We start from the raw sequence: 15,802 nt of genomic DNA, 5'->3' as shown, positions 1-15,802 counted from the left end.
GCTCACCCTCAAGACCCATCTAAACCTAATAAATTCTGAAAGTCCCATCTTCAAATATCATCACAATTAGTGTTAGGACTTCAACATGTGAATTTTGAGGAGACATATACATTCAGTTCACAACATCTATAATTACTTACTTTGGATGAGTGTGATAGTCCCAGGGATAGGGGCTGTAATTAAGATAAATGAAAATCAGACCAGTAAAGAAGTTTCATGGGAGGCCAAGAGCCCAGGGTAGAGGGCTGTGTCTTTCACACAGACTGCAGTAGTGATGGTTGTAGCAGGTAGATTGTCTAACAGGGCCACCCCTTGATCATATTGGGGTTGGTTGTCTGAGGACAGTGACCAGCTAATCAACAGGCCAAACTGCAATTCCTAGACTTCTCATTTACCTTTTCCCATTTTGAGCCAGAAAGAGACAAAAAAGAGGCTCAAATCCCCAAAATGGTTGCAGCATCAGCTTGCCTCCTACAACAAGAGGAAAATCAAATTGTTTTTGATCAATATTTTAATCATCTTATTTGATTTTCCCTGGCACATCTTTTCTGGTAGCATTTAGAGACAATTAATAATAAAATGTCATACAGATGATTTTAAGGATGCCTCCAGCTCTAATTCCCTGTATCTTTAAGTACAAATTTATTTTAAGAGGAGTGAAAAGTGCATAGTGAACTTCTGCTAGCATAATACATATACTACAGCCATGAAATTTTGTCTTTAAAATTTTGGCAGGGTAATGAAGGTGAATTGAAGTTAAGGCTGTATGCAAGAGAGGAACTTTGTATACACTACACTCTGAGAGCTGATAGTATTTTACTTTTATATTTAGAAAAATATACTTATGTGAAAATGACTTTTTGTTGTTGTTGTTTTGAGATGCAGTCTTACTCTGTTGCCCAGGTTGGAGTGCAGTGGCATGATCTTGACTCACTGTAACATCTGCCTTCCAAGTTCAAGTGATTCTCCTGCCTCAGCCTCCCCAGTAGCTAGGATTACAGGCATGTGCCACCACACCTGGCTAATTTTTGTATTTTTAGTAGAGACAGAGTTTCACCGTGTTGGCCCGGCTTGGTCTCAAACTCCTGACCTCAAGTGATACGCCCACCTCAGCCTCCAAAAGTGCTGGAATTACAGGTATGAGCCACTGTGCTGGCCTGACTTTTAAAAGCCTTTTTTAAAAAAGGGAAATCTCTGATTTATGTCTTGGGAATATAAAAGACTTCACTTTGGAGGACAAAATCTTGAATAATGTGCTTTGTCTATGGTGTGTATGCTTCTTAACAACAACAGAAAAACAGATTTCTAGGAGATTAAAGACTAAAGAAAAACTTACTTTTCCCCATAACAATACAGTGTCATTGTATTTTTATTCTTGATCCCATGTTTTACTTGATTTGTGATTTACCGTTTGCTAAAGACTTTAGACGTCCTGCCTGGACACCCAGAAGTTATTTCTGTTTTCTAAAGTCAGCATATGAAATGTTATTTAAAGCCCACATTTTGCTTTTTAAATACTACCCAGTGGTTTTAGTTATACAAAGGTCAAGTTTCAGCCCAACTCCTTGGACTTCCAGGCATGGAAACAACCTAGCAAGCTCTGTTTCTGTTTCTTTCTCCCGAAACAGTTGTCTCTGCAGACAGAGGTTTGGCATCTATCTACCCCCTCACATATAATATATTACTATGGAGTCCCTGGAAACCTGAAATGCCTCCTTGATGGAAAACATGAGACAGATGAGAATCTCTGGATGTCTACATTTGGATGTTTAATATTTCTGTATTCATAAAGTTAAAATTTAGAAGTGAAAACTTAAAGTCAGATAGTTTAGAAAGAACACAATGTACTTAAGTGGCTAGTGAATTGATTTTGAAATTTCAGCTAATATAGAAACCTGTTCTACGGTGTATTTTAAAATAAGTTTCTGAATGATCAGATTTTTTTTCTAATCCTTCAAAGTCTCTTCTAGATGTGACAGTCTTACATTTTTTGCCACATTAGGTCAAAACTCAATTTATTATTGCTATTTCAGCTCTCTAGTGGCAAAATACTAGTTATAAAACTCCCTGAGTCCAGATCTACTTGTGATTGAATACCCACTTCAATGTGCAGTATATTCAGTATGTTGTATAGCATGGTTTGGTGACCTGAGAGTAAAGCTCTGACAAAGTCAATCACATCTATGATTGAAAGTAGCATTAAAAAGTATTTCTAGGGTTATATTCCATTTTTAAAAAGATAATACTATTTTGATTTTATTATATTTTGCTAGTTTAAATTTTATTTATATTCACAATTCTTGAGGAAAGAATTCAAAATTCCTATAAATCTTATTTTAGGGAAAAGAAAAAAATGCACAGATACATAATTTTATGTTTTCTGTTTCCTCCCTCTCCAGTAAAATTTTTATTCAAGGTTACTTGAAATATTAAAATATCTATCTTTCTGATTTTTTTTTTATTACGACTTACATTGTCACAATAAGAGTTAGGGTGGCTATTAAAATGACAGAAAAATATCTAGTTTTAATTATAATTTTTATGAATAAGATTTTAAATAATGCATATAACTGGGCATAGTTGTGTGTGTCTGTAGTCCCAACTACTCAAAAGACTCAGTCAAGAAGATATCTGGAGCTCACAAGTTCGAGGCCACACTGGGCAATATAGCAAGACTCTCTTTCTTAAAAACAAAAAGCATGTTTACAATGCAATATATATGTGTATATATGTTTATAATGTGATATATATACACATGTATATATGTATTCAGAATTCTTGAGAAATGAATTCAAAATTCCTGTGAGTCTTATTTCAGAGAAAATAATGCACAGATATATAATTTCATGTTTTTCTGCTTTCTTCCTCTCCAGTAAAATTTCTATTTATTTACTCTATATATACATTAAATAAATAACATACTTTTATTTATATTGTACATACATACTATTTTGCAACAATTTGAACTCTTATTATCTGTATTTCATGCCCTTAGTTTTATTATCTTATTTTTCTCTTGTCAAGTATACTACTTTAAGCTTGTGTGTATAATTGTAAACTATTTTTATTCAAAGTCTGTGTTCCCAAATTTATTTATGTATATTCAACTATTTTGTTATTTATTTACTTATTCAGTTATTTTTATTTACTCATTACATTCCTTATATTTTTGTTCTCTATTTTATTATCTAGGTTCTTTCATTTATTTTAATAAGTAACTTTTATGGCTATGGATTTGATTCTGAGAAATACTTCGCGCATTATTCTTATTTTATATAAAGTTTTTAAAAAACTTGGCTCATGCCTGTAATCCCAGCACTTTGGGAGGCTGAGGCAGGCGGATCACCTGAGGTCAGGAGTTCGAGACCAGCCTGTCCAACATGTTGAAACCCTATCTCTACTAAAAATACAAAAAAATTAGCCAGGCGTGGTGGTGGATGCCTGTAATCTCAGCTACTCTGGAGGCTGAGGCAGAAGAATCACTTGAACTGAGAAGCGGAGGTTGCAGTGAGCTGAGGACACGCCATTGCACTCCAGCCTGGGTGACAAGAGTGAAACTCCATCTCGACAGCAACAACAACAACAAAATTTCTAAGTATCTTATGATTGCAGCATAATTTCCTATTTCCTCCAAAAGCTTTTAGGTAAAATATTCTTATTTTAAAAATTTAATTTCCATATAGTCCTTTATATTGGAATTTACTTTTTACATACTTGTTCTGTGGACTACAGCATTATTTCTACAGATATTTCTTGTATCTAAATATTTTTGTTCAGTTTTATTGCTATGTTATTTATAAAGGTTAATCACTGTTGTAGGCAAATTTATAAATTTTTTTTAAAAAATCTCTTCCTTGTTTATTTCCCCAGAATCCTATATTACTATCTATTCCTCTTAAAATTCCTATTTTATTTTATTGTGAATTTTCTTTTTACATATTTTCACAACCTGTTCATGTGTGTGTGTGTCTATGTGTGCGTGTGTACCCAAGCTAAGAGTCCTTGTCTTTTTTTCCCTTCTAAACAAAACAAACAAACAAAAAACAGGATACACATGCAGAATGTGCAGGCTTGTTACATAGGTATACGTGTGCCATGGTAGTTTGCTGCACCTGCTGACCCATTCTCTATGTTCCCTACCCTTACCCACCTACCCCTCAACAGGTCCTGGTATGTGGTGTTCCCCTGTGTTCTCATTGTTCAACTCCCACTTATGAGTGAGAACATGCGGTGTTTGGTTTTCTATCCTGTGTTAGTTTGCTGAGGATGATGCTTCCAGTTTCATCCATGTCCCTGAAAAGGACATGATCTCATTCCTTTTTATGGCAGCATAGTATTCCATGGTGTATATGTACCACGTTTTCTTTATTGAGTCCATTATTGATGAGCATTTGGGTTGGTTCTATGTCTTTGCTATTGTAAATAGTGCTGCAATAAACATACGTGTGCATGTGTCTTTACAGTAGAATGATTTATATTCCTTTGGGTATATACCCAGTAATAGGATTGCTCAGTCAAATGGTATTTCTGTATTCTTGAGGAATCTCCACACTGTCTTCCACAGTGGTTGAACCAATTTACATTCCCACCAACAGTGTAAAAGCATTCCTATTTCTCTGCAGCCTCACCAGCATCTATTGTTTCCTGACTTTTTAATAATCATCATTCTGACTGACATAAAATAGTATCTCATTGTGGTTTTAATTTGCATTTCTCTGATGATCAGTGATGTTGAGCTTTTCTTCACGTGTTTGTTGGTTGCATAAATGTCATCTTTTGAGAAGTGTCTGTTCATATCCTTTGACCACTTTTTGATGGAATTGTCATTTTTCTTGTGAATTTGTTTAAGTTCCTTGTAAATTCTGGATATTAGACCTTTGTCAGATGGGTAGATTGCAAAAATTCTTCCTATTCTGTGGGTTGTCTGTTCGCTCTGATGATCATTTGTTTTGCTGTGCAGAAACTCTTTAGATTAATTAGATCCCATTTGTCAATTTTGTCTTTTGCTGCAATTGCTTTTGGTGTTTTAGTCATGCAATCTTTGTCCATGCTTACGTCCTGAATGGTACTGCCTAGGTTTTCTTCTAGGGTTTTTGCTGTTTGGGGTTTGACATTTAAATCTTTAATCCACCTTGAGTTAATTTTCGAATAAGGTGTAAGGAAGTGGTCCAGTTTCGGTTTTCTGCATATAGCTAGCCAGTTTTCCCAGTACCATTTATTGAAGAGGTGATCCTTTCCCCATTACTATTTTTGTCAGGTTTGTTGACAGGGGTGTGTGTGTGTGCATGTTTGTATGTGGACCCAAGCTAAGAGTCCTTGTCTTTTGGTAAGTTTTTTTTTTTTTTTTTTTTTTTTTTTTGAGATGGGCGATCAACAGGCTAGAGTGCACTGGCACTATCTTGGCTTACTGCAATCTCTGCCTCCCAGGTTCAAGCCATTCTCCTGCCTCAGCCTCCTGAGGTAAGTGGGATTACAGGTGCCTGCCACCACACCCAGCTCATTTTTGTATTTTTAGAAGAGACAAGATTCCACCATGTTGACAAGGCGGGTCTAGAACTCCTGACCTCAAGTGATCTGCCTGCCTTGGCTACCCCAAGTGCTGGGATTACAGGTAAAGGCCATTGCACCTGGCCTTGGTAAGAAAATTAAATCATATGTACATATTGTAGTGACAGATTTAGCAATTTTTACTTAGATCAACTCATTCACTATTTTTGTACTCCCATTTTGTTTTCTGTATTTTGGATTTTTTGTCTCATGAACTAAGTTTTTTCTTTCTCTTTTAAAATTTTCCAATAGTAATGCAGGATAAATTAATGTTTTGTTTACATTCTTTGTTAATCACACAGTTTTGAAAAATATATTGAACTAATCTTTTACTTATTATCTAATTCTTATTTCACTTATTATCTGAGGATGTTATCTTCCTTGTATCGATCATTTGTGTTTCCTGTTCTTGTTAGTATAGTCTAGTTTTTAATCAAATTATTAAGTGTTGCAACTTATGCATTTCTTTACAAATTTTTTAGCATTTATATAATTCTGATATTATATAGATATTATATAAATCTGATATTATATAAACAGTTGCTGTGGCAACTATTTAGTTTTAATTCCATATTTAAGTGATTTTAATGGTCAATACAAGTTTTTAAAAGTTTGATTTTTAATTGACATATAGTTGTACATATTTATGGAGGTACAAAGGGATGTTTTGACACATATAGAGAGGGTTTTAAATTGTCAATACATGTTTGAGAAATATTTTCAGCTTGGGCCCAAAGGTAGAATATTTCTTGAGTCCTTACAGATCTGATAATGACTATCTATTTCTTCATAAGTCAAACAAACAGGATTTCAGGGTAAAATAAAAACATTCTGGGGTCATAACATTTCCACTCAAAACTCTATAGTCGTTAATATATCAATTTCATTTTTAATGTAATAAAGAATAAATATGAATCAGTCAGAGTTTTTAATATCATTTTCTATTTTTCTGGTCAATATTTCTTATTTACCTTGAAATAAAAATTTTAAAAATCATTGGGTTAAAAATGAAACACTGCAAAACCTGTAAACCCTAATACTATGGTAAGGAATCAAATTATTCTCATACAATGTGGTGGAATTTTATATGAAAAAATTAAGACAGGTCAAAAAGAAAAAAATATATAAAATATATAAAGTAGAATTATATGCTCTGTGAATGCATATAAAATATGTATATACTACTTATAATATAGTTAGATGACCTTTACTAAAAAAAAATGAAACTCTGTTAATTTAGATCGAGAGGAGGGATGCATGGGGAGAAGAAAGAAGCAGATAACCAGAATTTTATTTATTTATTTGTGCAATTTCGAGTACAATAGATATTGAATCCTATATGCTAGGGTGTGTGCCATGTGCTGAGTATATGTGCTTTTCCTTGGGAAGTTAATAGAGGGAGAAACACCTGAAAGACATTAAATAAGTGTAAAAAAAAAAAATAAAGTCATGTCAGCAGGATAATAAAAGCCTATCAAGGTTGTTATTAGATCAAAGAGGAAAGAATATGGTCAGTTTTGATCCAGCAGGTCATAAGCCTCAGGGAAACTAGGAAAAGTGTCTGATTTTTATGTAGTAGTTTTATTCCTTAAGAGAAATGTTGGTCCCAATGAAGCCTAACACTTAAAAATGAAACTGGGAATTTAAAAAACTGACTTAATTAATGCAATTCCCTGGTCAAGAGACTGGGTGACACAAGTATGGAGAACACGTTTTCTTTTTTTATTGCAAACAAATTGTACCCAAATTTCAAAACAGAGGCACAGAGGGCAGAGGTAGGACTAGTGTTTGCCATATGAAACTACAAATAAAATATTTGAAATTTCAAAAGTTTGTTTTGCAATATCTTTTCTATATTTATTTTTTATTGTAAAATTTGCCACTTATAAAACAAGATTTATTGGAACTATTGGTGAGAAGAGAAAATGTTTTAGTTAAATGTTCATCAGTGAAAAATAGCTCAACTGACTGTGAATTAGAGAAGCTCACATAAATCAAAAAGTGGGGTATTGATTGACATAGTCTATCCTCTTAAAATCATAAACAAAATGATATAAATTATGGTATAATAATTTAAAATTTGAATTATTCTTTTTGTTTTCGTAAACATGCCCAGTTACCTAGCTCTAAATTAAACCATATGCTGGTATCTATCCCTTCACTTCATCTTCCCCACCCCAACCCTTCTATAAATGCAGGGCAGTGATTCAGTGCTTCCGTGTATCACATCTTCAGTCCTGGCTGTGCATCCCGGTACATGGGAAGCTTTGAAAACATTGGAAGCTGGCTTATAGTGATTTAGCAGAGCTGTTCCGGGACCCCACAATGGTATTTAAAAACAAACAAACAAACAAACAAGAAAAAACTTTCCTATGAGGCTGTAATGTAGAGGCACTGACTACTGAGAATCAATAACATTTAGGAAATCAGGAAATCAAATTTCTCCTAGAAAAAGGAAAAGGAATGATTATATTATGTAATTTTATAATTATTCTTTTTAGCACCTGGATATTGCTACTACTATTATATTACCAATATTAAGACATTAAAACTTATTTTATACTTAAAGTTAGAGACTGTGAGAGAATAGTAAGTTAGAGGACATTGTTTTCTGTTTGTTTTTTTCCTCAAGGAGCTTATATTAGGAGATAAATGTAATAAAATCCTTTTATATTGTATATATTATATATGTGTTAAGAAACTGGTATGCATAAAATGGGATTGTAATACCGCTATTAAACCAGTTTAAAGTGGTGAAAGTGAGGTTGAATTAATGCTACAGAAATAAAAGGGGGTATTTGAGTTAAATTTCATATATAATTTTCTTTTTTTTTTCTGTTTCTTTTTTTTTTATTATACTTTAAGTTCTAGGGTACATGTGCATAACGTGCAGGTTTGTTACATATGTATACTTGTGCCATGTTGGTGTGCTGCACCCATCAACTCGTCAGCACCCATCAATTCATCATTTATATCAGGTATAACTCCCCAATGCAATCCCTCCCCCCTCCCCCCTCCCCATGATAGGCCCCAGTGTGTGATATTCCCCTTCCCGAGTCCAAGTGAACTCATTGTTCAGTTCCCACCAATGAGTGAGAACATGCGGTGTTTGGTTTTCTCTTCTTGTGATAGTTTGCTAAGAATGATGGTTTCCAGCTGCATCCATGACCCTACAAAGGACTCAAACTCATCCTTTTTTATGGCTGCATAGTATTCCATGGTGTATATGTGCCACATTTTCTTAATCCAGTCTGTCACTGATGGACATTTGGGTTGATTCCAAGTCTTTGCTATTGTGAATAGTGCCGCAATAAACATACGTGTGCATGTGTCTTTGTAGTAGAATAATTTATAATCCTTTGGGTATATACCCAGTAGTGGGATGGCTGGGTCATATGGTACATCTAGTTCTAGATCCTTGAGGAATTGCCAAACTGTTTTCCATAATGGTTGAACTAGTTTACATTCCCACCAACAGTGTAAAAGTACAGCCAACAGACACATGAAAAAATGCTCATCATCACTGGCCATCAGAGAAATGCAAATCAAAACCACAATGAGATACCATCTCACACCAGTTAGAATGGCAATCATTAAAAAATCAGGAAACAACAGGTGTTGGAGAGGATATGGAGAAATAGGAACACTTTTAAATTTCATATATAATTTTCTAAGCATACAAAGGAGAAGTTGGGAAGAGGGCGAGGACCAGTATTCCAGATGGGAGAGAGCAACACAAGTGTTTTACCCATTTTACTGATGAGGAAATGGAGGCTTAGACTAATTTCATGGCTTACTAAATACTGTTATTTGGCATCAGAGTTAAGACAACAACTCCCTTATTTTTAAAACATGTTTGATTAGTGGACTTTTTAATAAATTGTGCCACTGAAGGACTGGAAACCTTCCAGGTATCAAAACTGTTTTCCCATCTTACCAACTTTTCTAGCCTTCTAAAAAATATATTTTTAGAAAATACAGTAAAAATAGATGGCATTTCACTGGGATATATTGATCTTGTTAAGATGACCAATTTAAAAAGTGAATTAACAACACTATTGCTATTTCTAGAAAATAGAAGCTTACGTAGGAAAGTAACTTGCAATTGGGAAGCTGCAGTTTACTTTATATTGCTTCAAATCACACTTACACTGTACCTATACCTAAAATTTTCATACAGAAAAACAGCTTTTTAAATTTTCTTTTCTGCATAAACATGTCTTCTATTTATGAATAAATGTTTGAAATATTATTTGATCACCTGTACAAACTTTAGGAGAAATTGGCCAACAACTGATATTAGTGCCAGATTCTACAACACATTATTTATAACTAATATTTTGAATATTTTTATTTTTAGAAATGTGTTCTATGTTTTTTTTATTCTTTGAAGAAATAAAAGTATTCATTTACTTTAAAACATAAAGAGAATTATAAAATTATCACTATTACATAACTAATTGTAGAATATTTAAGATGAAATCTACACTCTCTGGATTGATGGATACATTGTGAAGAATGAATTTTGAAGCTATATTTTAATGACTTTTGGGTTTAAAGCTCAGATTCATCACTCTAATTTTGTGAACCTGGATGAACATTTAAAACTTCCATGACTATTTCTTCACCCTTAAATAAGAATTATATATGGTTGTTTTGAGGATTTAAATCTATGTCCAGCACACAGTAAATATTTAAGAAATGTTGCGGGAAGTTAGGTACCCCGAATGGAGGGACCAGCTGGAGCCACGGCAGAGGAACATAAATTGTAAAGATTTCATGGACATTTATCAGTTCCCAAAATTAATACTTTTATAATTTCTTATGATAATTTGATAATTCATGTCTTTACAGCAGTCTCTGAACATAAATTGTGAAGATTTCATGGACATTTATCACTTCCCTAATAATACTCTTATAATTTCTTATGTCTGTCTTTACTTTAATCTCTTAATCCCGTTATCTTCGTAAACTGAGAATGTACATTTATCACTTCCCTAATAATACTCTTATAATTTCTTATGTCTGTCTTTACTTTAATCTCCTAATCCCGTTATCTTCATAAACTGAGAATGTACGTCGTAAGGTCTGACTGCCTGCAGGGTCGGGCAGAATAGAGCCATATTTTTCTTTTTACAGAGAGCTTATAAATGGACGTAAAAGTAGGAGAGATATCACTAAATTCTTCTCCTAGCAAGGAATATTAAATATTAAGACCCTGGGAAAAGAATTGCATTCCTAGGGGGAGGTCTGTAAACGGCCACTCTGGGAGTGTCTATCTTATGCCTCTGAGATAAGGACTGAAATACACCCTGGTCTCCTGCAGTACCCTCAGGCTTACTAGGATTGGGAAATTCCAGCCTGGTAAATCTTAGTCAGACCAGTTCTCTGCTCTCGAACCCTGTTTTCTGTTAAGATGTTTATCAAGACAATATGTGCATAGCGGGACACAGACCCTCATCAGTAATAATAATTTTGCCCTCGCCTTGTGGTCTTTGCTTTGCCCTTTGTCTTGTGATCTTTATTGCCCTTTGATGTGACCAGCATGTGATCTTTGTGGCCTACTCCCTGTTCATACACCTCCTTTTAAAATCCCTAATAAAAACTTGCCGGTTTTGCGGCTCAGGGGACATCATGGACCTACCGATATGTGATGTTACCTCCAGAGGCCCAGCTGTAAAATTCCTGTCTTTGTACTCTTTCTCTTTATTTCTCAGACTGGCTGACTCTTAGGGAAAATAGAAAGAACCTACATTGAAATACTAGGGGCTGGCTCCCCTGATAAAGAAAGATCAGCCATAGAAAGCCATATTTCTCTTTTGTTTTATCTTCTGAGTCTCCAGTTAAAACGTTCTGGCATCAGTTTCTGTGACAACTTGTGGCTTATGAGAGGAAGAGACACAGCGACAGCTTTCTCTGTGACTCACCAAATTGGTATTAATAATCAACTGGCAACTATTTCTGGTTTGTATTATGGAAATACTGCTAATGCACCATAGTTTGAAGGTCTGCCTGTTCTGGGCATAATGTTTTGGCTAAAGTTGTAAGTTATGGTCAAGTTCAAAGATGTATTTAAAGCAATGCCTAAAAAATGATTTAACACATGATTTCACAAATACAATAGAAAACATGAAAAATTATTGATCCATTTTATATGATAACTATATATCAATTACTAGAGAATTTTAAGCATAATTACAAATATCAAAACATTTAAAAAACTACATAGTGGGGTTCTAATATAAATTTATAACTCTTTCTCTGTTGAAATTGATAAAATCTGTTTCAATATAATGGTGAGTTTTGTTTTGCTTTTTAAATAACAGCACCTCCTTTTTTTAGTTTGGATGGTTCTCTGTTATGTGTCTCACTGTATTTCCTCTTCCCTGGGCTGTGCTGAGGTATCTTTTTTTTTTTTCCATATTTTTCCCCAGCTTTATTGAGGTATGATTGGCCAGTAGAAGTTGTATATATTTAAGGTATACAATTTGATGTTTTGATATATGTAAACACTGTGAAATAATCACCACAGGCTGGGCACGGTGGCTCATGCCTGTAATCCCAACACTTTGGGAGACTGAGGTGGACGGATCACGAGATCAGGAGTTTGAGACCGGCCTAGCCAACACAGTGAAACCCCATCTCGACTAAAAATACAAAAAATTAGCTGGGCATGGCAGTGGGCACCTGTAATCCCAGCTACTTAGGAGGTTGAGGTAGGAGACACTTGAACCCAGGAGGCAGAGGTTGCAGTGAGCCAAGATCACACCCACTGTGCTCCAGTCTGGGCAACAGTGTGAGACTCTGTCTCAAAAAATTAAATTAAAAATAAATACTAGTAATAACAATCATCACAATCAAGCTAATTAACATATCCATCATCCCACATAGTATCTGTTTTCTTTCTTCTTTTAGGTTTATTTTTAGTTTTTGGGGTGAGAATACTTAAGATCCACCTTCTTAACAAATTTCAAGTATACAACATTGTTAACTATAGTCACAGTGTTGTACATCAGCTCTCCAGAACTTATTTGTACTGGATATCTGAAAGTCTGTAACATTTGACCAGCATCTCTCCATTTCCTCCTCCCTTTAGCCCCTGGCAAAACCCAGCAGAACTCTGATCCTATGAGTTTGATTATTTTAGATTTCATATATAACTGAGATCATTTAGTACAGGTATTTGACTTTCTGTCTGGCTTATTTCACTTAGCATAATAACCTGCAAAGTTCATCCTCATGTTAACTAAGTGGCAGGACTTTCTTCTTCCTTAAGGTTTAATGATAAAAAACACATTCCCTCTATAAAAAGCAAGCAGGGATGGTGTTCATGGTGGAGGTAGGAGGTGAAGTGAAAGACTGAATTGACTATCTGCTGTTTTTCCTAGAGTTGATCCCAGATATAAAGATTCAAAATTTTTCATCAAAGTAATATTTTACATTTTTATTGTAAAAGTTTATGCAAAATCAAATCAGTTACATTGATTCCCATTTTCTACAAATTAAGATAAGTGTATTTCTGGTTTTCTTTATTCCATTTATGATCTATTAAAGACATTAAGAACACAATCTCGGATTTTACTTGTGGACTATATCATTTGCACAATGACATCAATTCTTTATTTTTCTTTTATCCTTCACCTCCTCCCAACCTTCCCCTCAAGACCTCAAAATCCATTATATCATTCTTATGCCTTTGCATCCTCATAGCTTAGCTCCTACTTGTAAGTGGGTACATACGATGTTTGGTTGTCCATTCATGAGTTACTTAAGTTAGAATAATGGTCTCCAACTCCATCCAAGTTGCTGTGAATGCCATTTTTTTGTTTCTTATTATGGTTGAGTAATATTCCATAGGATATGTATACTATATTTTCTTTATCCACTCATTGGTTGATGGGCATTTAGGCTGGTTCCATATGTTTGCAATTGCAAATTGTGCTGCTATAAGCATGCGTGCCCAAGTGTCTTTTTCATATAGTGTCTTTTTTTTTTTTTTTTTTTTCCTGTGGGTAGATACCCAGTAGTGGAATTGGTGGATCAAACAGCAATTCTACTTTTAGTTCTTTAAGGAATCTCCATACCATTTTCCATAGTGGTTGTACTAGTTTACATTCTCACCAGCAGTGTCAAAGTGTTCCCTTTTCAGCACATCCCTGCCAACATCTGTTAATTTTTGATTTTTTAATTATGGCCATTCTTGCAGGAGTAAGGCAGTATCTCATTGTGATTTTAATTGGCATTTCCCTGATAATTAGTGATGTTGCACATTTTTTGATATGTTTTTTGGCCATTTGTATATCTTTTTTTGAGAACTGTCTATGTTCCTTGCCCACTTTTGATGGGATTATGTTTTTTTCTTGCCTATTTGTTTGAGTTCCTTGTAGATTCTGGGTATTAGTCCTTTGCTGGATGCATAGTTTGTAAATACTTCCTCCCACTCTGTGGATTGTCTGTTTAATCTGCTGGTTATTTATTTCACTGTGCAGAAGGTTTTTAGTTGAATTAGTTACCATCTATTTATTATTGTTTTTGTTGCATGAACTCTTTGCTTAAACCAATGTCTAGAAGGGTTTTTCTGATGTGATCTTACAGAATTTTTATGGTTTCAGGGCTTAGATTTAAGTCTTTGATCCATTTTGAATTGATTTTATATAGAGTGAGAAATGAAAATCCAGCTTCATTCTTCTACATTGGCTTGTCAATTATGCCAGTACTATTTGTTGAATAGGGTGTCCTTTCTCCACTTTATGTTTTTGTCTGCTCTGTTGAATATCAGTTGGTTGTAAATATTTGGCTTTATTTCTGGGTTCTCTATTCTGTTTCATTGTTCTACATGCCTACTTTTATATTGATACCATGCTGTTTTTGTAACTACAGCCTTACAGTATAGTTTGAAGTGAGGTCATGTGATGCCTCTAGATTTGTTCTTTTTGCTTAGTCTTGTTTGACTGTACAGGCTCTTTTTTAGTGCCATATGAATTTTATGATTTTTTTTTCTAGTTCTGTGAAGAATTATGATGGTTACGTTGATGGGGATTGCACTGAATTTACAGATTGTTTTTGGCAGTATGGTCATTTTCACAACATTGATTCTACCCATCCATAAGCATATAATGTGTTTCCATTTGCTTGTGTCATCAATAATTTCTTTCAGATGTGTTTTGTAGTTTTCCTTGTAAATATCTTTTATCTCCTTGGTTGGGTGTATTCCTGTTTTTCATTTGTCTTTTTTTGTTTTGCAACTGTCATAAAAAGGGGTTGAGTTCTTGATGTGATTCTCAGTTTGGTCACTGTTGGTGAACAGCAATGCTAGTAATTGGTATATATTGATTTTGTATCCTGAAACTTTACTGAATTCACTTATTGAATCTAGAAGATTTTTGGATGAGTGTTTAAGCTTTCTAGTTATATTATCATATCATTGGAGGATAGTGACACTAATTCTTTAGTCTAATATTTAAATGCCAGTTAAGTCCCTAATAATGGAATCCTTGGCTGCATGTAAGAAATTGCTTAGTTTTATACAAATTACTTTTATTTTTCATAGCAATGTTACTTAACAAAAAATGGATAATTTAATTTTCTGGCAAAACTCACTATTCATTATGCAGATATGCATGTGTTATAATCTTATTTTCATACTCATTAAGGATTTAAAATTTTAGAACACTTGCGTCATTATTTTTCTGGCCATATAGTTTTATTCTTATGTCATCACTTAAAAATAAGCAGCTATGTGTTTTCATTAATAATCACTGTCTTAAAAGAATTATTTAGTTTTTATTCAGTCATGTGTCATAAATTTTTATATTCTGGGCAACAATTAGGTATAAGATGTCCCAATGAAATGAGAATAGATTAAGTAGGCAGATATTTTTAAGGTAAATTCCAACATCAGTTGTGCCAAAATGGGGAAAAGAAAGAGAGATCAGACTGTGACTGTGTCTATATAGAAAGAAGTAGACATAAAAGACTCCATTTTGTTCTGTATTTGAGATGCTGTTAATCTGTGACCCTACCCCCAACCTTGTCCTTGCAAGAGACATATGCTGTGGTGACTCCAGGTCTAATGGATTTTGGACTGTGCAGGGTGTGCTTTGTTAAACAAGTGCCTGAAGGCGTATGCTTGTGAAAAGTCATCACCATTCTCTTAATCTCAAGTACCCAGGGACACGTACACTGCCAAAGGTCGCAGGGACCTCTGCCGAGGAAAGCTAGGTATTGTCCAAGGTTTTTCCCCATGTGATAGTCT

This window comes from Piliocolobus tephrosceles, chromosome 5 (assembly GCF_002776525.5).
Source record: "Piliocolobus tephrosceles isolate RC106 chromosome 5, ASM277652v3, whole genome shotgun sequence".
Classification (NCBI taxonomy): domain Eukaryota; kingdom Metazoa; phylum Chordata; class Mammalia; order Primates; family Cercopithecidae; genus Piliocolobus; species Piliocolobus tephrosceles.
The sequence above is the reverse complement of the archived record's forward strand: the minus strand, read 5'-3'. Positions refer to the sequence as shown.